Below are 23923 nucleotides of genomic sequence, written 5' to 3' on the forward strand. Positions count from 1 at the left end.
CTACAGCGCGCACAGGGTCCTCAGGAATCCTTCAGTGAAAAGGAGCAAATGATAAGGTAGAATTTAGTGATTTTGTACCTGCCCACAATACCATTATAATACCAAAATTTCATCGTGCACCTCATATATAAATATATATACACACACACACACAAACACACACATATATATAATTTATATATGGTATATAGATATATATTACAGTGTCAATGTCAAAGTTACTGTCAGACACCCTCGGTACTACTGTAGCCCCTGCTGTGTTTTATTTTGGTTTTTAAATGGATATCTGAGGTAAATCTGTAGGCATAATAGTTACCTGTCTTGCAGGAAATGTTTATAATCAAAACTTTTACAGAGCTTGACTTATTAAGTAGCTGTTTGCTATAAGATACTTTACCTTCTGTGGAATCTGGCAAGGGCTGATGCAATCACGTCGGCTCTTTTTTCTGTCATGTTACTGACCATTGACCCCAGAGTAAAAACCACAATACCATTTTTGTCCAGAGCTCTGGGAAAACTTTCCCATTTCCTGTGAAAAAAGAATTTGCTCCATCACAAATAAAAAAGAACAGCAAAGCAAACACTATTTAAAGGATAACTGTAGAAACAAACACATAAAATATAATCAGGAATTAAGGGAGCAGCTGTTTTTTTAAATTGTAAAATGCATATAAATTTTACCATCTTAATTATGCCTAAGTATACAGTTCAGTAGTGTATTCATTGTGCAACCAATCTTCAGAACTTTTCTGACTTGTAAAGCTGGAAGTCTATACCTATTAAAACTATCTATCTCCCTCTTCCCTAGCCCTTGGCAATCATCATCCTACTTTCTGTTTCTATGAATTTGACAAGTCTAGATACTTCATGTAAGTTGAGTTGCACAGTATTTGTCTTTTTGTGACTGGCTCCTTTCACTTACTGTCAACTTAGTCCGTGTTGTGACATGTGTCAGAATTTCCTTCCTTTTAAAGGCCAAGTAATATTCCATTTTTTGTTCATACCATGTTTAGTTTATTACTTTATCTCTTGATGGCCACTTGGGTTGCTTTTGCTTCTTGGCACTTGTTAATAGTGTTGCTGTGAACATGGCTGTACAAATCTGTCATCTGGATCCTGATTTCAGTTCTTTTGGATATATACCCATTTAATATATATCCAAATGGTCGGCTGGACCATTTGATAATTCTATTTTAATCTTTTGAGGAAACTCCTTGTTGTTTTCAGTAATGGCTGTTTTTTAACAGATCTAATCCCTCCTATCCTGGGAAAGAGATGTGTCCATGAGGTCAATTTCCTCTATTATATATATTTGTGCAAATGAGTGTATGTGTGTGTAAGCAAGAAATTAAATAGAGCCAGCACACAATAGTGTGGAGGAGATACTCTTAGAGAGTATTATATTCAGACTCTTTATAAATAATGCTATCAGTTACTACTGTGGGGGCCTCTGAGTGACTCAGTCAGTTAAGCGTCCGACTTTGACTCAGATCATGATCTCATAGTTCGTGAGTTCAAGCCCCGTGTAGGGCTCTGTGCTGACAGCTCAGAGCCTGGAGCCTGCTTCATATTCTGTGTCTCCTTTCTATTCCTCTCCCTCATTCATGCTCTCGCTCTCTCTCTCTCTCTCAAAAATAAATAAATATTTTTTTAAAAAACCTTTTTTTTTTTTCATTACTACTGTGGATTTTTGGAAGAGAGCCACACAGCATTTATCGTTTATTGTTATACTTCTACTAAATCATTTGTGTTTATTCCAGGCAGATTTTCTGGAGAATTATTTTACTCATTAGAATTTCATTTACCTGACTATGAGCATTAGGAAAATGTTACTTACGATTAAGATGAGTTTATATCTAACGTTATCTCAGCCTTATAATTCTTTATGCCTTACCTTCAAATTTTTCAAAATTTCCCGAACTGTGTCCTTAAATTACTGATTGCTGACATTGAGGAGTATGGTATTATAGTTTGAACTTTTGTGAAAGCATCCTACGAATCCTCTTTATAACCCAGAAATATACTTCTGTAGTTACATATTTGAGTAACAATATTGCTGGGTTTGTCTACATATGATACCATATGCCCTGAAATTATATTGTAAAATTGATGTCTCATCAGAATGTGCTGTGTGTAGCTGGAAGTGAATGGAGGGGCCCTGGTCATCACCACAGTGAGTGTCTCAGAGAGCACTTGCACTGCGGTGGGAGAAGTATGCAGGGCTTTGTCCAGCAGACATGTGGTCATCCTCCTTAGTAGCTCAGTTCAAACTATATAAGGCTCCTGGTGAGGACGTATTTGCCTGCAAATGTTTCAGAATCATCATGTCTTGTCCCTGATCCATGCCGATTAAAAACAAATATTACTTTCTACGCTAGACTAACTCCACGCTGCTCAGTGTACCCTCCTACCAAAAAAAGAAAAAAGAAAAAAAATTGTAGAGGAACAAAAGTTTCCTGGATACCTGGTCGAAACCATATACTCATCTTTGTCTTTTTTTTTTTTTTTTTTTTTTTTTTTTGCTTCTTTTCTTTAAATTGGTTATTAGTTGGGGCGCCTGGGTGGCGCAGTCGGTTAGGCGTCCGACTTCAGCCAGGTCACGACCTCACGGTCCGTGAGTTCGAGCCCCGCGTCGGGCTCTGGGCTGATGGCTCAGAGCCTGGAACCTGTTTCCGATTCTGTGTCTCCCTCTCTCTCTGCCCCTCCCCCATTCATGCTGTGTCTCTCTCTGTCCCAAAAATAAATAAACGTTGAAAAAAAAAATTAAATTGGTTATTAGTTCTTTTCTCTCTGGAACATAATGATCTAACTTTCCAATATAAAAACTCTACTTTCTCATCCTAATCATTGTCAAAAAACTTTTCAAAATTGTTTTTACAGAAAAAGGAAACTGTTTTCAAGCTTTGGTGATCCTGTGGACTATAGTTTGTAGAGCATTCTTCAAAGTATAATTCCACCCAGATGACATTATTTTTAATATGAGGATCACTGAACTTTCCTGTAATTCACCTAGTGCATCCTTGTAACATGTGTGATTTCAGTGATGTGTACCAACAGTTAAGGTTACCTGTTTTCAGTGTTTTGTTTCATTGGCCTAAAGCTTCTTCATTTGTACTGTGGAAGATGGTTCCTTATGGTATTACAGTAATATATCCTCTGTGGATTAATGACTGATGTGGACTGGTTGTTTTCATTCCCTGACATGCTTATGAAAATAATTTAAGCTTATCACAAAAAAATTTGCAAAAGTATAAAAAATTACAAAGAAGGAAATAAGAGTTACTCATGCTTTATATCAGGATATGCCTGGCTTAATATTTTGTATGCTTTCTTTTTTTAAATTGAAATATGATATATAACATTGTGTAATTTAAGGTACACAACAGGTTGACTTGATACATTTGTATATTGTGATATGATTGCCATTGTAATTATAGCACCTCTATTGTGTCACATAATTATTTCCTTTCTGTGGTTGGAATAATTAAGATCTAGTCTCTTAGCAAATTTGAGGACTATAATACATTATTTTTGTATTCACTATACTGTGCATTAGCTCTCTAAGACGTACTTACTGCTAGTTGCAAGTCTGTACCCTTAAACAATATCTCTGCTATTTCTCCACTTTTTTTGGTGGTTAGCCCCTGATAACCACACTAACCGTTCTCTGTTTTTATGAGTTTGGCTTATTTAGATCCCACATATAAGAGATATTGCATATTTTTTCTCTGTCCTTTTGAAAACATAAACAAAATTGGCAAAGCTTTAGATAGACTAAGAAAAAAGACTCAAAATTAGAAGACGTTATAGTTAATAATTCAGAAATGCATAGGATCACAAAAAACTACTATGAACAATTATATGCCAACAAATTAGATTACCTAGAAGAAAGGGATAAATTCCTAGAAACACAGAACCTATCAAGACTGAATTATGAAGAAATAGAAATCTGAACAGACCAATAATGCGTAAAGAGATCGAATCAGTAATCAAAAACCTTCCAACACAGAAATTCCCAGGAACAGACAGCTTCACTGGTGAAGTCTAACAAAAATATAAAGAAATATTAATGCCAATCCTTTTCAAATTCTCCCAAAAACTTGAGGATGAAGCACTTTCAAAATCATTCTCCAAGGCCAGCATTACCCTGATACTAAAGCCAAATAAGGACACCTCAAGAAAGAAAACTACAAATCAATATGAATGAATATGATCATCAATATGATGAATATAGATGTAAAAATTCTCAACAAAATATTAGCAAACTGAATTCAAGACCATATTAAAAGGATTATACACCATGACCAAGTGGGATTTATTCCTGAGATGCAAGGATAGTTCAATATACGGAAACTAGTAACTCTCATACATCACATTAATAGAACAAAAAATAAAATAATCCAATCCTCAATAGATACAAATACAGGTTTGATATAATACAACATCCTTTCATGATAAAAAAAAAAAAACCCTCAACATATTGGTCATAGAAGGAATACAACTTAACATAATAAAGGTTATATATGGCAAATCCACAACTAACACTATACTAAATGGTGAAAAATTGAAAGTTTATCCTGTAAGATCAGGAAAAAGATGATAAGTATACTACTCTTGCCAGCCCTATTCAATATAGTGCTAGAAATCCTAGATATAACAACTAGGCAAAATAAGAAGTAAAAGACATCTGATTGGAAAAGAATAAGTAAGTTGTGTTTTTTTGCAGATTATATAATTTTGTATATAGAAAATTCCAAAGACTCACCCAAAGAAACTGTTGTAACTAATCAACCAATTTAGTAAAGTTGCAGAATATAAAATTGACATACAGAAATCAACTGCATTTTTATACACCAGTAGTGAAACATCTAAAAAATAAACAAAACTGTCTTATTCACAAAAGCATCAAAAACAATAAAATATCTAGGTATAAATTTAACCAAAGAAATGAAAGGTCTATACAGCAAAAACTATAAGACATTGTGGAAAAAAAAAAAAAATAGAAGACTCAAATGATAAGACCTCCCATGTTCATGGATGTAAAGAATTAATATTGCGGGGCGCCTGGGTGGCGCAGTCGGTTAAGCGTCCGACTTCAGCCAGGTCACGATCTCGCGGTCCGTGAGTTCGAGCCCCGCGTCGGGCTCTGGGCTGATGGCTCGGAGCCTGGAGCCTGTTTCCGATTCTGTGTCTCCCTCTCTCTCTGCCCCTCCCCCGTTCATGCTCTCTCTCTGTCCCAAAAATAAATAAACGTTGAAAAAAAAAAAAAAAAAGAATTAATATTGCTAAAATGTCCATAATACCCAAAACCATCTATAGATTCAATACAATCCCTATCAAAGTGTCAATGACTTTCTTCACAGAAATAGAATAAACAAGCATAAAACTGTTATGGAACCACAAAAGACTACAATTAGGCAAAGCATCCCTCAGGAAGAAGGACAAAGCCGAAGTCATAACACTCCCTGATTACAAACGATGTTGCAAAACTATAGTAATTAAAACACTATGGGACCAGCATAAAAATAGACAGATAGGCCTCTAGAACAGAATACCGAGTCCAGAATTAAACCCTATATAAATGGTCAACTAATATTCAAAAAGGGAACCAAGAATACCCAATGGGGAAAGGATAATCTTGTCAATGAATGGTGTTAGGAAAACTGTGTCAGAAAAATGAAATTGGACCTATATCTTATACCAGTCATGAAGATTGACTCGAATAAATCAGAGACTTAAACATAAGATCTGATACCATAACACTACTAAAAGATAAGATAGTGAAGAAGCTCCTTGACATTGGTCTTGGCCATGATTTTTTTGGACATGAGACCAAAACCACAAACAACAAAAACAAAACCAACAAGTGGGACTACATCAAACTTAGTAGCTTTCAAACAGCAAAAGAGAAAACAAAATGAAAAGGCAACCTATAGAATGGGAGAATATTTGCAAGCCATATATTGGATTAGTGGTTATTATCCAAAATATATAAGGAACTCCTACAACTCAATTACAAAAAAACAAACAATATGATTAAAAAATGAGCAGAGGAACTAAATAGATATATTTCCAAAGAAGATATCCAAATAGCCAGAGGTACACAAAATGATGCTCAGTATCACTTATCATCAAAGAAATGCAAATCAAAACCACAATGAGATATAACCTCACATCTGTTAGAATGGCTATTAATCAGGAAGTAATAAGTGTTTGTGAGGATGAGGAGAAAGGGGAACCCTTGTACACTGTACATGGGATAGTAAATTGGTTCAGCCACTATGAAAAACAATATGGAGATTCCTCAAAAACAAAATAGATCTGCCAGGGCTCCTGGATGGCTCAACTTTGGCTCAGGTCATGATACCACAGTTTGTGAGTTTGAGCCCCTGCTGTTAGTGCAGAGCCCATTTTGGATTTTCTGTCCCCTTCTCCCTGCCCCTTCTCCACTCACACTCCCTCTCTCTCAAAAATAAAACACTAAACAAAAAATATATCTACCATATAATCCAACAATTCCATTTCTGGGTGTATACCCAAAAGAAATAACAGGATATTGACAAGATATATGCACTCCCATATGTATAGAAACATTATTCACAACAATCGAGGGAAACAGCCTAAGTGGCCATCAACAAATGAATGGTAAAGAAGATGTGATACACACACACACACACACACACACACACACACACACACACAATGGAGTATTATGTACCTATGAAAACAAAGGAAATCCTGCTATTTGGGACCACATGGATGGAGCTTGAGGACATTATGCTAAAATTTGTATGTTTTTATTCTAATCTTTATTCATATAATTAAATCTATATTATGACATGTTTTGAAAATTTTAATCCTAATTTATACTACTTTTCATTCTATAAGGAAATTGTGCTCTAATATTTATCATTTTGTCCCTTTCTTTTCAATTAAACCTCATATTACAGCTAATTTAGTGTAATTAAGCATTATTTGATTAAACCGATTATAATGGTATAATATGCACAAATATAAGTTATTTACTCATTGCTTAATTTAGGATACTTATGATACTTCCATTATTTACAGTGTTTACTCTTATGAATAATTGCCCAAAATAGATTTTGCACCTCTGGATTATTTTTCTTTGTATAGTTTTATGAGTATATTATGAAGCCAAAGGCTATAAACATTTTTAAGACTCTTGATGCATCTTGCCAAATGTCTTAATTCTTAAAAAGTGTACAAAAATTTTCTGAGAAGGTAATAATTAATGGAAAAGTAAGTAGTGTGTAGAAACCATTTCTTTGTGTAACAATGTCTTCACAGTCACTGACATGGATTCAAATCTTGTTTTTGCAACTTAATAACAACAGCTACTATTAGCAATCATTATTATCTGCCACACATCTTTCTTGTCCTTCTCCTCCTCCTTTTTTTTCTCCTTCCTACTGACAATTATTTTCTCAAAACTGAAAGAGGAAATCTTTTAAGAATAAGGTAAGGTAAGTATAAATAAGGTAGAACTTTCACTAATCTTACCACTGTCATTGAACTTTGTGAAACTTATCAGAGGTAGCATAAATAATTTGCAATCAAAAGATACATTGTGCTTTACTCTCAAATAAGATACCAGTTTTATGTTGCTACCAGTAAAGAGGTAGACAAAAGGATCTCTTAAGAGATTGTAAAGTAGTCCACTAAAGATCATTTGCTTCCTATTTATGTTTTAAAGATCTATCAATTTAAAATGTAGATTATTGTTTTCCTTCATAAGGAATATCATCCTATAAACTGAATAGAATTGTTTGTAATTTTAAACTGTGGGTAGTTTTAAGATTCAAGTGGTAGAGATTATTTGATCTTTATTATATGGCAGAATTTATGGTTCTTATTATATATGAAGTCTACATTTTCTCTGTGCTCATTCTGTCAGGCAGCTATGATGTTGAGACCTATATTCCCTAGGGGAGCTTTACTGAGGTTTTCTGTAAATTTGGTGTAGGCAGAAAACATCTGTTCTAACAGATTAAGTCACTCTTTTAAAATGCTCTAAGATGGGGGGTGCCTGGGTGGCTCAGTCAGTTAAGTGTCCAACTTCAGCTCAGGTCATGATCTCACACTTTGTGAGTTCGAGCCCCGTGTCGGGCTCTGTGCTGACAGCTCAGAGCCTGGAGCCTGCCTCAGATTCTGTGTCTCCCTCTCTCTCTTTGCCCCTCCACTGCTCATGCTCTGTCTCTCTCTGTCTCAAAAAGTAAATAACAACATTAAAAAAAACTTTTTTAAATGCTCTAAGATGTAAAATCATGAGATTTCATATGAGGAAGGTTTTTTGTTATTAATAATTTATTTATTTTTCAATTTGCATCCAAGTTAGTTAGCATACAGTGCAACAGTGATTTCAGGAGTAGATTCCTTAATGCCCCTTTACCCATTTAGCCCAACCCCCCCTCCCACAACCCCTCCAGCAACCCTCTGTTTGTTCTCTATATTTAAGACTCTCTTATGTTTTGTCCCCTTCCCTGTTTTTATATTATTTTCACTTCCTTTATGTTCATTTGTTTTTTGCCTTAAAGTCCTCATATGAGTGAAATCATATGACATTTGTCCTTCTCCGACTGACTGATTTCATTTAGCGTAATACCCTCTAGTTCCACCCACGTAGTTGAGGAGTGATTTAAATGTTGGAGTAGATGCAAATAAATGTTGGATTTAGCTCCAACATTGTTAGGGAACACATTTGTATCATCGAGGAATGGTTTTCCTTTTAGTTAGAGAACTGGCAAAGAGCCTTAACCCTTACCAAAAAAGGTGAGCATTTTAACATGCTTGTCTCATTGCCAATCGTTACACATATACTTTTAAACAACACCATAGGATACCTGCTCTCTAGGACTTTTCTAGAGAGTATAATCTTGATGTGTTAGAAAACCAGTTCCTATTAAATGAGGAATTAGATCTGGGTGGTTGGCACCATTGGGTTGATTATTAATAGTATGCGATAGTACCAAAATAACAATAATACCGAGTTAACATTTCTTCTGGATTACTGAGTATGTGCCAAAGATATTTGGGATGTTTTATGTGTACTATTTTTTCCTCCACAACAGCAGTATAAGCAATGATGATTATTACTATCATCTCTCTATGAAGTATAGTGTAGTTTTCCATAATTGCTGCCTATATTTTGCAACAGCCTGCTGAGTGGTCCCCCCTTTTCACTCTTGCTCTTTTACAGGCTAACTCAGTGACTACATCCCGAGGGATTTTTTAAAGAAGGAAATGTGATCATATTACTCCCTTTCGTAAACCTTTTCGTTTTCTCCTTAATGCCCTTACTAGAGGTTTGAACCTCCTTATGATTGTCTGTCTCCAGCTTCTCCCTCCAGCATCATCTGTCCTTCACTTGGCATCTTCCCGCTAGGCTAAATTTGGAGCTCTTGAGAACTGTCATTCTTCTTTTACCTGCTTTGCTTTTGTGTCTTCCTTACTCTCTGCTCCCATCACTTCTACATATCCTTCTGTATATCCTTCTGCATATCCCGTGGATTGCACCTTGATTATCAATGACTGAGATATGCTCTCTGTGATTCCCACTGAATGTTCCTTACCGCTGTGATCCTCCGTTATTATAACATGTTTCATTCTGTTTTTATTATGTGCTTGTATTCTGTCTTTCCAGATAGAGTGTCAGGTCGGTAGTCATGAAACTCTACAGTTTCCCTGCATGTTGGCACTTACCTTTAGAATATGCTAACTACTTTGGAAGTATTCTTTTAGTGAATATCTGCTACTTACTTATGTATTGAATAATTTAGGCCTTGATTTAACTGACACTATTCTCAAAGTCTCCCAGGAATTCCACTTTATTTTGTAATGTTAACGAAATTCAGGTACTTGTGTTGTATAGAAATACGTGAGTTTCTAATTGGCAGGTCACTTTAGCTTCCCATATCTCTCTCACTATAAATAAACTGTCTAAGTAAAGAATAGAATCATTCATATTGAAAATGCAATGTGACCAAAGCAAAATAAAGAAATATATTACCTTAGGCAGGGGTTCAGCAGGTTTGCAGGTGAGTCCCCCAACAAAATGAAAATGTGGTAAGAGTGGATGAGAAAATTCAAAATCCAAGTAGGTTCAAATGAGCCATATTTGAGCCTTCCCCATTAACTCAGATATTAACTCAGGTCTTTGTGGGTGGAAAAACACATACAAAAACATAAAACAACTGTTAGACGAAATGAGAATTTTGTCATGTGACTGTAGTAATTTTCTGAAAGCAATTTGGAATGATGAGCCAAAGATGTTTGACAGTTTTCTTTGATAAAGCAATTGTGTGTGGGTGTTGTGTATATCTATATAGATCTACATATATATTTATATATATATATATATATGAAAGGTGATGTGAGAGAAATGTGAGAGGAACATTTTGTCTCTAATGTCATTCACATCAGTACATTCACCAACAAAATACTAACAACCAAATTCAAAGGCACATTAAGATCTTACACCATGCCAAGTGGAAATCATCTCTGATATGCAGGGATGATTCAACAAATTAACATGATACATCACACTAACAGAATGAAGGATTAAAGTCATATAATTATTTTAATAGGTGCAGGAAAGCAGTTGACAAAATTTAACATCCTTTCATGATAAAAGCTCCCACCAAATTAGGTATACCAGGAACATACTTCAGTATAATAAAGGCCATATCTGGCAAGCCCACCTCTAACATCATACTGCTTGATAAAAATTTGAGAGATGCCTGGGTAGCTCAGTTGGTTAAGCGCCCAAGTCTTGGTTTCAGCTCAGGTCATGATCTCAAGGTTCATGAGTTTGAGCCCCGCCCTGGGCTCTGCACTGACAATATGGAACCTGCTTCCAAGCAGAAAAGAAGTAAAATTCTCTCTGCAGGTGGCATGATATATATAGAAAATGCTAAAGACTCCACCAAAAACTGTTACAACTAATAAATGAATTCAGCAAAATTGCAGGATCAAAAGCAACATACAAAACCCAGTTCAGTTTCTATACACTAACAATGAACTGTCTGAAAGAGGAATTAAGAAAGGAATCCCACTTACAGTTGCATCAAAGGGAATAAAATTGTTAGGTGAACATTTAACCGGGAGGTGAAAAATCTGCACATGTGCACGTTATCCTTTTTCATGGGTATATACCGAGATGTGGAATTGCTGGTTCATATAGTAACTCTCTGTTTAACCTTTGAGGAATTTGCAAATTGTTTTCCAAAGTGGCTGTACCATTTTTAATTCCTAGAAGCAATATATAATGATTTTAATTTCCCCCACATTCTTGTCAACACTTGTTATTGTCTTTTTGTTTATAGTTATGGTACTGGGCATGAAGTTGTATCTCATTGTGGTTTTCACTTATATTTCCCTGATGCCTAACGATGTTGAGCATTTTTTTCATGTGCTTATTGGTTATTTGTATATCTTCCATGTAGAAATTTGTTTTAGATACTTTAGATACTCATTTTTTATTGGTTATTTTCCTATTATTGAGTCGTAGTATTTCTTTATATGTTTTCAGTACAAGCTCATTATCAGACATGATTTGCAAATATATTCTCTAATTCTGTGGGTTGTTTATTTTTCACTTTTTTGATGATATCCTTTGAAGCACAATAATTTTAATTTTGATGTTCAACTAATACAAATTTAATTTGGTTGTTTGTGCTTTTGGTGTTTTACCTAAGAAAACATTGTTGAATCTAAGGTTACAAATATTACCCCATGTTTTTTATTAAGAGCTTTTAAAATTATTTTTCTAAGTCTTACATTAGATTTTTTATTTATTTTGAGTTCATTTTTGTATATGGTTTGAGGTAGAGTGATCCAACTTCATTCTTTCACATGTGGATAATTAATTTTCCCAGAAGGAATTATTCTGGATTTAAAATCTATTGATCTATACATCTATCGCTATGCCTGTAACACACTTCCTTGAGTACTGTAGATTTATAGTTGGCTCTGAAATCAGGAAGTGATTTAGATAGTCTTTAATGTCCTTCCACAGTATTTTAGAGTTTTCAATGGTGTGAGTTTTGAATTTCCTTTGTTAAATTTATTCCTGAGTATTTTATTCTTTTTGGTGGTATTGTAAATGGAATTGTATTCTTAATTTCATTTTGGAGCGGTCATTGCTAAATATATAGAAACTCAATTGCTTTCTGTGTATTGATCTTGTATCCTGAAAACTTCCTTAGTTTGTGTTTTAATATAATATTATTTTAGTGTCACCCTTAGATTTTCTTTACATAAGATCATGTCATCAGTCAGTAGTTTTACTTCTTCCTTGCAAATTAGGATTTATTTTATTTCATATTCTTGTTTAATGTCTTAGCTAGTACCTACATACTACATTAAATGAAAGTGAAGAGACTGGCTTTCCTTGTCTTTTTCCTTATCTAAGAATGAAAGCATTTAGGCCTTTCACCATTAAGTATGATGTTGGCATGGATTTTTTGTAGATGCCTTTTCTCAGTTTGAGGAAGCTCACTTCTATTCCTTGATATATTGAGTATTCTTGTCATGAAGGTTGTTGGAGTTCATAGAATGACAACAGTGAATTTGTTTGCATTTATTGAGATAATCATGCAGTTTTGTCTTTTATTCTATTTGTATATGGTATTACATTAATTGATTTTTCAGATATTAAAGCCACTTTGCATTCCTGGGATTAGCTCCATTTGTGTGTGTGTGTGTGTGTGTGTGTGTGTGTGTGTGTGTGTATATAATTCTTCTTACATGGTTAAAGATTTGGTTCACTAGCATTTTGTTGAGGGTTTTTGGGTGTATTCAAAAGGGATATTGGTCTGTAGTTTTCTTGTGATGTCATTGTTTGGTTTTAGTATCATGTTTTATTGAATGTATTTTCTGCTCTTGTATTTTTTGGAGAATTTTAAAAAATAATTGATACTAATTTTTCTTTAAATTCTTGGTAGAATCACTCAATGGATCCATCTAGGCCTGGGCTTTCCTTTGTGGTAGGTTTTTGATCCCTAATTCAATCAGTCTTTTTGTTGTTGTTGTCATAGGTCTATTCAGATTTTCTGTTTCTACTTGAGTTCTTTTCATATTCGTGTCTATCTAGTGATTTGTCCATTTCACCTATATCTCATTTGTTGGCATACAGTTTCTGTTAATGTTCTCTTATGATCCTTTTTATTTGCCTAAGGTTGCTAGTTGTATCTCCAATCTCATTTCTTATTTTAGAAACTTGTGTCTTTTCTTTTTTGGAGTGTCCATCTAGCTAGAGATTTATTAATTTTGTTGATATATTGAAAGAAACAAATTTTTGGTTCTGTTCTTTTGCTTTATTGTTTGTTATTCTCCGTTTTTGGGTATCGCAGCTCTAATCTTTGTTATTTCCTTTCTTCTACTATATTTGGGTTTTGTTTGCTCTTCTTTTTCTAGTGTCTGTGTTTTAAAAATCTATTTTCTGGTTTTACTAAGAGATGTTGGCATATAACACTGTAAGGTATACCACTTAATAATTTGGTGCATGTATATATTGTGTGTATATATATAAGTTCAGTTAATATCCATCACCTCACATAGGTACAATTTTTTTTTCTTGTAATGGGAACTTGTAAGATCTATTTTTTTTAACAACTTTCAAATATACCATACAATATCATTGATTATAGTCAACATGCTGTATATTACATCCCCAGATCTTATTTATATCATAACTAAAAGTTTGTACTTTTTGACCACCTTAACCCATTTCCCCCAAACTCCAGCTTTTATCTCTGGCAACCACCAACCGGTTCTCCATTGCTGTGAGTTCAATTTTTTTGATTTCACATACAAGTGAGATTATACAGTATTTGTCTTCTCTGTCTGATTTATTTCATCTAGCATCATGCCTTTGAAGTCCATTCATGTTGTCACAAATGGCATGATTTCTTTCTTTTTTATGACTTAATAATATCCCTAGGTATATATCAATACACCACATTTTCTTTATCCATTCATCACTGATGGACACTTAGAATGTTCCTATGGTATGGCTATTGTAAATAATGCCAAAGTAAACATGGGAGTGCAGATACCTTTTTGAGACAGTGATTTCGTTTCCTTGGGTGGCTGGGTCATACAATAGTTTTACTTTTAATATTTTAAAGAACCTCCCTAGTGTTTTCTGTGGTGGCTGCACCAATTTACATTCCCACTGAAGTGCACAAGGGTTTCTTTTTCTCCACATCCTTGCCAACACTTGTTACCTCTTGTCTTCTTGATAAGGGCCATTTTAATAGGTGTTAGGTGACATCTCATTATTTTGTTTCTGCATTTCCATGATGATTAGTGATGTTGAGCATCTCTTCATGTACCTGTTGGCTATTTGTGTGTCTCCTTTGGAAAAACGTCTATTCAGTTCATTTACCCATTATTTTAATTGGATTGTTTGTTATTTTGCTATTGAGTTACATGAGTTATTTACATATATTTTGGATGTTAACTGCTTATCAGGAAAATAATTTGTAAATATATTCTCTCATTCTACAAATTACCTTTTCATCTTGTTGACAGTTTCCTTTGCTATGCAGAAGACTTTTATTTTGGTGTTGTCCCACTGGTTTATTTTGCTTTTGTTGCCTTTGCTTTTTGTGTTATATCTAAAAAGTTATTGCAATGACCAATATCAAGGAGCATATCCCCTATGTTTTACTCCTAGAAGTTTTATAGTTTCAGGTCTCATATCTAAGTTTTCAATCCATTTTGAGTTAATTTTTGTGTAGGGTGCAATATAGGGGTCCAGTGTTCTTATTTTGCATGTGACTGTCCTGTTTCCCCAACATTTATTGAAAATAGTGTCCTTTCCCCATTGCATATTCTTGCCTCCTTTGTCTTAAGTTAATTGACCATATATGTGTGAGTTTATTTCTGGGCTCTCTATTCTGTTCCTTTGATCTCTTTTGCCAATATTTTACTGTTAAGATCACTATAGGTTTGTAACATGATTTAAAATCAGGAAGTGTGACACCTCTAGCTTTGTACTTGTTTTTCAAGATTGCTTTCACTATTTGGGGCCTTTTGTGGTTTCCTACAAATTTTAGGGTTGCTCTATTTCCATGAAAAATACTAAGGGGTGCCTGGGTGGCTCAGTCGATTGAGCATCCGACTTCGGCTCAGGTCATGATCTCGCAGTTCGTGAGTTCAAGCTCTGCGTCAGTCTCTGTGTTGACAGCTCAGAGCCTGAAGCCTGCTTCAGATTCTGTGTCTCCCTCTCTCTGCCCCTTCCCTGCTCATGCTCTGTCTCTCTCTGTCTCTCAAAAATCAATAAACATTTTTAAAAAAAAGAAAAATACTAAATACTATTGGAATTTTGATAGGGATTGCATTGAATCTATAGATTGCTTTGGGTAGTGTGGACATTTTAACAATGTTACTTCTTCCCATACATGAGCATGAAATATCTTTCTATTTATTTGAGTCTTCTTCAGTTTCTTTCATCAGTCTCTTTAATTTTCAGTGTACAGATATCTCGCCTCCCTAGTTAAATGTATTTAAGTATTTGTTCTCTTTGGTACAATATTATGGGGTTGCTTTCTTAATTTCTCTTTTTTTTAATAGTTTTATGGTTTTATTAACACAAATATGACATGCACATAAGCTATCTATTCATTTTCTTCATTGTGCAGCGTGCACTGGAATTGGTGACTCTGATGGCCAGCTGGGCTGCTCTGTCCATAATGACTTTACAGTTCTTAGAGGAGACATGGTGAGCAATCTCTGCACTGTAAGATTTGCTGAAGAACAGTAGCGCTTTAAGCTCCTTGATGTTGTGGACTAGGAACTTCCGGGAGCCACTGGGCAGCATGTACTTTACTTTCTTGTTCCCATAGCCAATGTTGGACATCAAGATCTGGTCATTGAATCTTCTGTGCACCGTATTGCTAATGTCTCTGGGTTTCTTCCAGTTGCACTTAGTTTTGACATATTGAATTTCTGACTGGTGCTGGATGAATTTCTTGGTCCTCTTTTTAATGATCTTTGGTTTCACCAGAGGTCTGAGGGTGGCCATGATGCCCATAGGAGATGGCTGCCACTTTTTCGGGTAGCACTGAGGAAGAGAGCTTAATTTTCCTTTCTGATAGTTGATGTTAGGGTATAGAACTGCAACTGATATTTGTGTTTGGATTTTGTACACTACAAGTTTACTGAATTCCTTCATTACTTCTAGTAGTGTGTGTGTCTATGTGTGTGTGTAGTCTTTATGGTTTTCTACATATAATATTATGTCACCTGCGAATAGAACAGTCTTAATCCTTCCTTTCCAATGTGGGTGATTTTATTTTTTCTTGCCTAATGCTATGGGAAGGACTGCCAGTACTATGTTAAATAAAGGTGGCAAGAGTGGGTATCCTTGTCTTGCTCCTTATCTTAGAGGGAAACCTTTCAGCTTTTCACTTTGAGTACCATCTTAGCTGTGAGATGGCCATAAATGGCCTTTATTATGTTGAGGTGTTTTCCTTCTATACCCACTTTGTTGAGAGTTTATGTCATAAATGGATGTTGACTTTCGTAGGTAGGTTTTTTTTCCTGCATTTATTGAGATGATCATATGACTTTCATCTGTACTTTTTTTGATGTGGTATGTTACATGGATTGACTAGCAGGTGTTGAACCATCTTTGGAATAAATTCTGCTTGATGATGGCATGCAATTTTTTTAATACATTCCTTTAATCTGTGGTTAAATTCAGCTTGCTATTATTTTGTTGAGGATTTTAGCATCCGTGTTATCTGGGATATCGGCCTCTAATTTTCTTTTCTTATAGTGTTCTTGTCTGATTTTGGCTTCAGGTTAACATGGGCCTCATAAAATAAATTTGGAACTGTTCTCTCCTATTTTTTTGGAAGAGTTTGAGAAGGATTGGCAATAATTTTTCTTCAAATGTTTGGTAGAATTTGCTAGTGAAGCTACCTGCTCCTGCTCTTTTATTTGTTGAGTGACATGATTACTGTTTCAATTTGCTTACTGATAAGTGGTCAGTTTAGATTTTCTTCCTTCATGATTCAGTCTCCGTGGGTTGTGTGTTTCTAGGAATTTTCCCATTGCTTGTAGGTAGTTCAAATTGTTGGCATGTGTTTTTTCACAGTAGCCTCTTATGATCTGTCATATTTGTGTGTTACAGTTGTTACGTCTCTTCTTTAATTTCTAATTTTATTCATTTGAGTCTTTTCTCTTTTTTCTTTGTAAGTCTAGCTATAGGTTTTCTATTTTGCTCATCTTTTTAAAAAATGGCACTTAGTTTCATTGATCTTTTCTATTGTCTTTTAGGCTCCATTTCATTTATTTCTGTTCAGATCTTTGTTATTTCCCTCCGTCTAATAATGAGTGTGGTTTGTTCCTTTTCTAGTTCATTGAGGTGTAAAAAAATTTTTTTTAATTTGGGATCTTTCTTTTAAAGTTAGTGTAGATGTTGGGGCGCCTGGGTGGCTCAGTCGGTTAAGTGTCCGACTTCAGCTCAGGTCATGATCTCACAGTTTGTGAGTTAGAGCCCCGCGTCGGGTTCTGCACTGACAGCTCGGAGCCTGGAGCCTGCTTCAGATTCTGTGTCTCCCTCTCTCTGACCACCCCCCCCCCCACACCACCTTCCATGCTCTGTCTCTCTCTGTCTCAAAAATAAATAAACATTAAAAAAAATAAAGTTAGTATAGGTGTTTATCCATATGAACTTCTCTCTAGAACTGCTTCTGCTGCATGTTATAAATTTTCTTACTTTATACCTGTATTTTCATTTATCGTAAGATATTTTTTGATTTCCCTTTAATTTCTTCTTTGACCCACTGGTTGTTTAGTAGTATGTTGTTTAATCTCTACATATTTGTGAATTTACCAGTTTTCTTTTTTGAATTGATTTCTGGTTTCTTAATGTAAGGAAAACATTCCAGTCTTCTTCCTGTGTTTTTCCTTACTCTTATACTACTACCATGCTAAAAACATTCTTGACACAACTGGCCACCAAATATGTGTTTTGTTTTGTTTTTTACCATATCAAGAAATTCTCTGTGATATCACCTGGGTGTCCTCGAATTTGATTCTGACACCAGCTACCTGGAGGCAACAGATCTCACAGGTTAAGGGCTCTTGTCCCATGAGATGTCACTTCAGATGCCAATTACAAGTAGTCCATACTCTGGTTACCCTCAACTTCTGTTCAACTTGGCTACAAATTGTAAGTTTCCATGGCCTCCTCCCTCTTTGGATTTGATTATTTGCTAGAACAGCTCACAGAAGTCAGGGAAACACTTAATTATGTCTATCAGAGTATTAAAGGATGTGAACAGCCAAATGAGAAGACACGTAAGACAAAGTCTTAGAGGTTTTGGATTGTAGTAGGTTCTATATCAGTGGATTTGGGTGTACCACCCCCCCCCCAATCCATGGATGTGTTCTCCCATCTGAAAGCTCTCTGAACCTTGTACTTTTGGGAGTTTTTATGGAGGCTTCCTCATGAAGGCATGATCAATATTAACTCCAGTTCTAGCTCCTTTGCTCTGTCTAAAGCAGTGGGGAGTGAGGTTGAAAGTTGCAAGATCAAATTATGCTGTGGTCTTTCTGGTGACCAGCTCCCACCCAGGAGTCGGCCTAGAGTTACCTCATTAGAATAAAAGATGCTCTTAGTATTCTTATCACTTAGGAATATATAAGAGTTTTAGAAGCCTTGTGTCAGGGACAGGGATCAAAGACCAATTGTTAGAATAGAAGATGCTCTAGTGTACTTACCACTAAGAAATTTATAAGGAGTTTAGGAGCTCTCTGACAGGACCTGGGAATCAAGACCAATCTATATATTTCTTATTATTCCACAATACAACACTTCTGACACTTCTGACCACCAAGTCAGGAAAGTTGCTTGATATGATTTCAATTTTCTTAAGTTTATTTAGACATTTTTGTGACCTAATGTATGATGTATTTGAAGAATATCCCAGAACCAAGGATCAAGTTTGGTGTTTCCTGTGCAGCTGCCACAAAAACTGGCATGTCAGACGTGTGTACAACCTCATTCCAGTGAAGCAGTGGTAATCTGCAATGGGCGAAAATGTGAACATGAAAATGGTGCCCACAGACTTCCCTGGACTCCGGGGAGGATTGCAATCTGTTGATAGATTTGTGCTGAATTGGAAGCCTAATCCTTGGGAAGCAGCTTTTAAAGTATGAAATAGACCTCTTTCAGGGAAAGACTGGAAGATGGGCATTTCTGTCTGCTGCCTCTGTGTTGAGCCTTAAGGGGTTAACCAGGTAGTAAGACCTTACATCTGTTACCTATCAAAGGCTGAATATGAGAGTGAAAGCAGCCAGGTGAATATTTTTTTTAATATGTATGTTTATTCATTTTTGAGAGAGAGAGAGAGAGAGTGCAAGTGGGGTAGGGGCAGAGAGAGAGGGAGACACAGAATCTGAAGCAGGATCCAGGCACTGAGCTGTCAGCACAGACTTCGATGCAGGGCTCAAATTTGTGAACCATGAGATCATGCTCTGAGCCAAAGTTAGACACTTAACTGACTGAGCCATTCAGAAGCCCAGTCACGTGAATATGTTTAAAGGTCAGGAAGAAAAGAGAATTTGGTCGTGAAATCAAAGACTTTCACATAGTTCAATTTTATAATAGGATGCAGGTGTTAGTGGTTGTATTCATTTATTTTAAGTTTATTTATTTTGAGAGAGAAAGCGAGCACAAGTGGGGGATGGGCAGAGAGAGAGAATCCCAAACAGGTTCCACAATGTCAGCACAAAGCCAGATGTGGGGCTTGAACTTATAAACCATGAGATCACGACCTGAGCCGAAATCAGGAGCTGGATGCTTAACTAACTGAGCTACTCAGGGTAGCTCATGGATTGGAAGAACAAATACTAAACTTTCTACACTACCCAAAGTAATTTACAGATTTAATGTAATCCCTATCAAAACACCAACAGCATTTTTCACAGAGCTGGAACAAACAATCCTATAATTTGTATGGAACTACAAAAGACCCAAATAGCCAAAGCAATCTTGAAAAAGAAAAAAACTGGAGGTATCACAATTCCTGAATTCAAGTTATACTACAAGGCTGTAGTAATCAAAACAGTATTGTATTGACACAAAGACAGACACATAGATCAATGGAACAGCATAGAAAACCCAGAATGAACCCACAATTATATGGTCAATTAATCTTTGACAAAAAAAAAGAGAAAAAAAAAAGAAAAAATTATATGGTCAATTAATCTTTGACAAAGAAAAGAGAAAAAAAATCTCTTCAACAAATGATGTTGGTAAAACTGGATAGCCACATGCAAAGTATAAAACTAGACCACTTTTTACACCATACACAAAAATACATTCAGAATAGCTTAAAGACCTAAATGTGAGACCTGAGAATGTAAAAATCCTAGAGGAGAGCAAAGACAGTAATGTCTGTGACATGAGCAGTAGCAATATTTTTCTAGATATGGTTTTCTAGATTTTTCTCCTGAGGCAAGGGAAACCAAAGCAAAAATAAACTATTGGGATTACATCAAAATAAAATAAACCTTCTGTGCAATGAAGAAAATAATTAACAAAACTGAAAGGCAATTTAACTGAATGGGAGATGATATTTGCAAATGATATATACAAGAAAGCATAAGTTATCCAAAATATATAAATAACTTGTGCAACTCAACATCCCAAAACCAAATAATCCAATTAAAAAATGGACAGAAGGCATAAACATACATTTCTCCAAAGAAGAGATACAGATGGCCAATAGACACATGAAAAGATGCTCCACATCAGTTATCATCAGGGAAATACAAGTCAGAATTGCAATGAGATACCACTTCACACCTTTCAGAATGGCTAAAATAAAAAACACAAACAAGTGCGGAGATTTCTCAAAACGTTAAAAATAGAACTACCCTATGATCCAGCAATTGCACTACTACATACCCCAAAATACAAAAATACTAATTCAAATGGATACATGTACCCATATGTTTATATCAGCATTATCTATAATAGCCAAATATGGAAACAGCCCAAGGGTCTGTAGATTGAACGGACACAGAAAAATGAAATCTTACCATTTGCAATGACATGGATGGAGCTAGAGAGTATTATGCTAAGTGAAATTAAGCTAAGTGAAATTGGCTAAGACCAATACCAAATGATTTCACTTATGTATGGATTTAAGAAATGAAACAAACAAGCAAAGGACAAAAAGAGAGAGAGAGACAAATCAAGAAACAGACTCTTAACTGTAGAGAACAAACTGATGGTTATCAGAGGGGAGGTGAATGAGGGGAATGGGTAAAATAGGTGATGGGGATTAATGAGCGCATTTGTTGTGATGAGCACTGAGTGATGGATGGAATTGTTGATTCACTGTATTGTCACCTGAAATGAACATAACACTGTCTGTTAACTATGCTGGAATCAAAATAAAAACTTAATAGAAAAAAAGAGTAAATAAGTAAGTACATAAATAAATAAATAAATAAACCCAAACCAAGCAACAGGTAGAGGAGATGAAAGTAATATAATGTGAATATATGAGGGAATTTTCTGAAAGGAGTTTGGAATAATTTAGCCAAAAATGTTTAAAGGTGTCTGTGATTTAATTATGCACACACACAACACCTATATGATACAAAGCATGTATGATGATGCAAACATATATAATGATGCAAATATATATTTACATATATATGTTGTTCACATGTATATATAAAAGACAAAGTGTAAGAGGCTCATTTCTAACATCACAGTAGTACATTCACAATCATAAACGATTATTAAACCTAAGCCACTATCAAATTAAAAACACATCTGTTTACTCTGAAATGCTGCAAAAGTAACAGATGCAAATGTAAGCAACTATTTGAGCTCCCCAATCAGTTAACCAATGGAAACACCTTTCCCTAGAATCCTGTCTAATTTCTATAATTTAGCAAGTTATTCCCTTGATTCTAGATTTTCCAAGAAAACTGTGAGGCTTTGAGGGTATGGCTTGATTCCTTGTGCTTACCATTGCGGTTGGTTCATATGAGTAGCTTAATAATTTTTGTGTATTAAATAATATTTGCAAATAACAGCTGGAATATTTTCTCAAGTATGGAAACACGTGCACTGTTAACTTTGGCTCATTTTGTCTTTATGGAGTGACACAGTTGTGTGCACCCTTCAACAAGATTTTTAAGCCTTTAAAACATGATTTGTAAGGCCTTGTGAAAGAATGTGTAATCATTGGAAACTTCATATTATAATTTCCTGAGTCTGGGATAGAGCCACCATATCTTCCAATTGTGAAGGAATCTTTCAGGTAATGTGACAAAACACTTTAAGTTTTAAATGAGGAAACTGAGGAGAAACAAATGAAAATAATGTCCTCAATACTCTATACAGACTGTTGTGCTAGAAATATGGAACTCCTTAGTCTACACATCTGCTTACATCAAGATAGTGAAATTTCTAATGCCTTTTCTTAAAGATGGGAAAAGTATAGTAAAATGGATATGTAGGAAATAGGTGCAGCAGAGAGGACTTTTAAGGCACTACTCTGATATAATAGTGGCGGGTACATGTCATTACAAATTTGTTAAAACCTATAGAATGTACAACACCAAAAGTGAATTCTATTGTAAACTATGGACTTTGGATGATAATGTGTCAATATAGGTTCATCAGTTGTAATGAATGTACCATTCTGGTGGGAGATGTTGATAATGGGGGAACTTACGAATGTGTGGGGACAGGGGTTATATGGGAAATCTCTATTCAATATGCTGTGACTTAAAATTATTCTAAAAAATAAAGTATATCATAATATTTTCACCCTGTATTTAATAAACAAAGGAAGGATTAAACACTTTACCCAGAAAAAAGTAAAAAAAAAAAGTTTAAATATTAAAAACAAACACACAAATAATGGATATGTAATTGCTTCAAGAAATCCTCAGTGCTTTATTTATGGGTATTGACTTCCTGGAGTGTAAGTACTAATCCTGGACCACAGGTTCAAACTGACCCTGTTGTATAAGTCTTTCCGTAATATTTGTGAGATTGAGGATTGAGAGATCATTTCATATTTTCATTTCATCGTTTCACTTATAAAAGACAAATTCCTCTGACTTTGTACAAATGTACCTTCCAAGGCACTAGGATAATTAAGACTTCATGCCACCAGTGAAAAACATGACTTAGTACTTCACTGTAAAACTGATCCCACCTCTTCTGATTAAATGTTTGGAACCAAAAGTCAAAATAAAGCACGTATATCATATTTTTTACTCTCTCCATGAATGCCATTTGATCACTTAATTCTGACATGATAACAGGTACGTAGGATGGAGGGAGAGAAAGTCCTCCACTATACTTTTAAAATGTAAAGCCCGGAGAGAAGGGGAGACTGTACATTAAAGGTATTTTGTGTAGCTCAGCCAGCAGGTCACCACAGGGTCCAACGGTATCTGCAAGTATGACATCAAACTTTGATTCTTGTAATTTTGTCATGAGTTTCCTGTTCAAAACTGCGTCTTTACAGAGCTTTTCAATACAGTCAGAATATTCCCACGAGTTTTCTTGCAGTTGTGAAAAATATGCCCAGAATGTATCTTTCGATAAATCGTATGTCCATTTGGTGATCAATTTTCTGAAGAGAATCCTAAAATCATCTTTCAGCAAATGTGTAGGATAAATCGCATATTTAATAGTAGATGATTTGCTTGGATCAACAAGAATGGAAGCTCAAGATGTCAGAACAGTCACTTCATGACCTCTCTGGACAAGTTCATCCAGGATTGTCTTCATGTTGATCCAGTAGCTGTATTCTGTGGGCCACCCCAGCACCTGTCCACAACTCCCAGAGCTAAGGTAACAACTCAGCTGTAGCAGCAGAAGAACTGAAATCCATTTCATAGACAT

The 23923-nt window shown here is 35.3% G+C and overlaps 1 pseudogene; it reads right to left on the reverse strand.

The window, feature by feature from the left end:
- Positions 1-393: 393 nt before the first annotated feature.
- Positions 394-23923, reverse strand: LOC123583429 (annotated as a pseudogene).

Source organism: Leopardus geoffroyi, chromosome B1 (assembly GCF_018350155.1).
Source record: "Leopardus geoffroyi isolate Oge1 chromosome B1, O.geoffroyi_Oge1_pat1.0, whole genome shotgun sequence".
Classification (NCBI taxonomy): Eukaryota; Metazoa; Chordata; class Mammalia; order Carnivora; family Felidae; genus Leopardus; species Leopardus geoffroyi.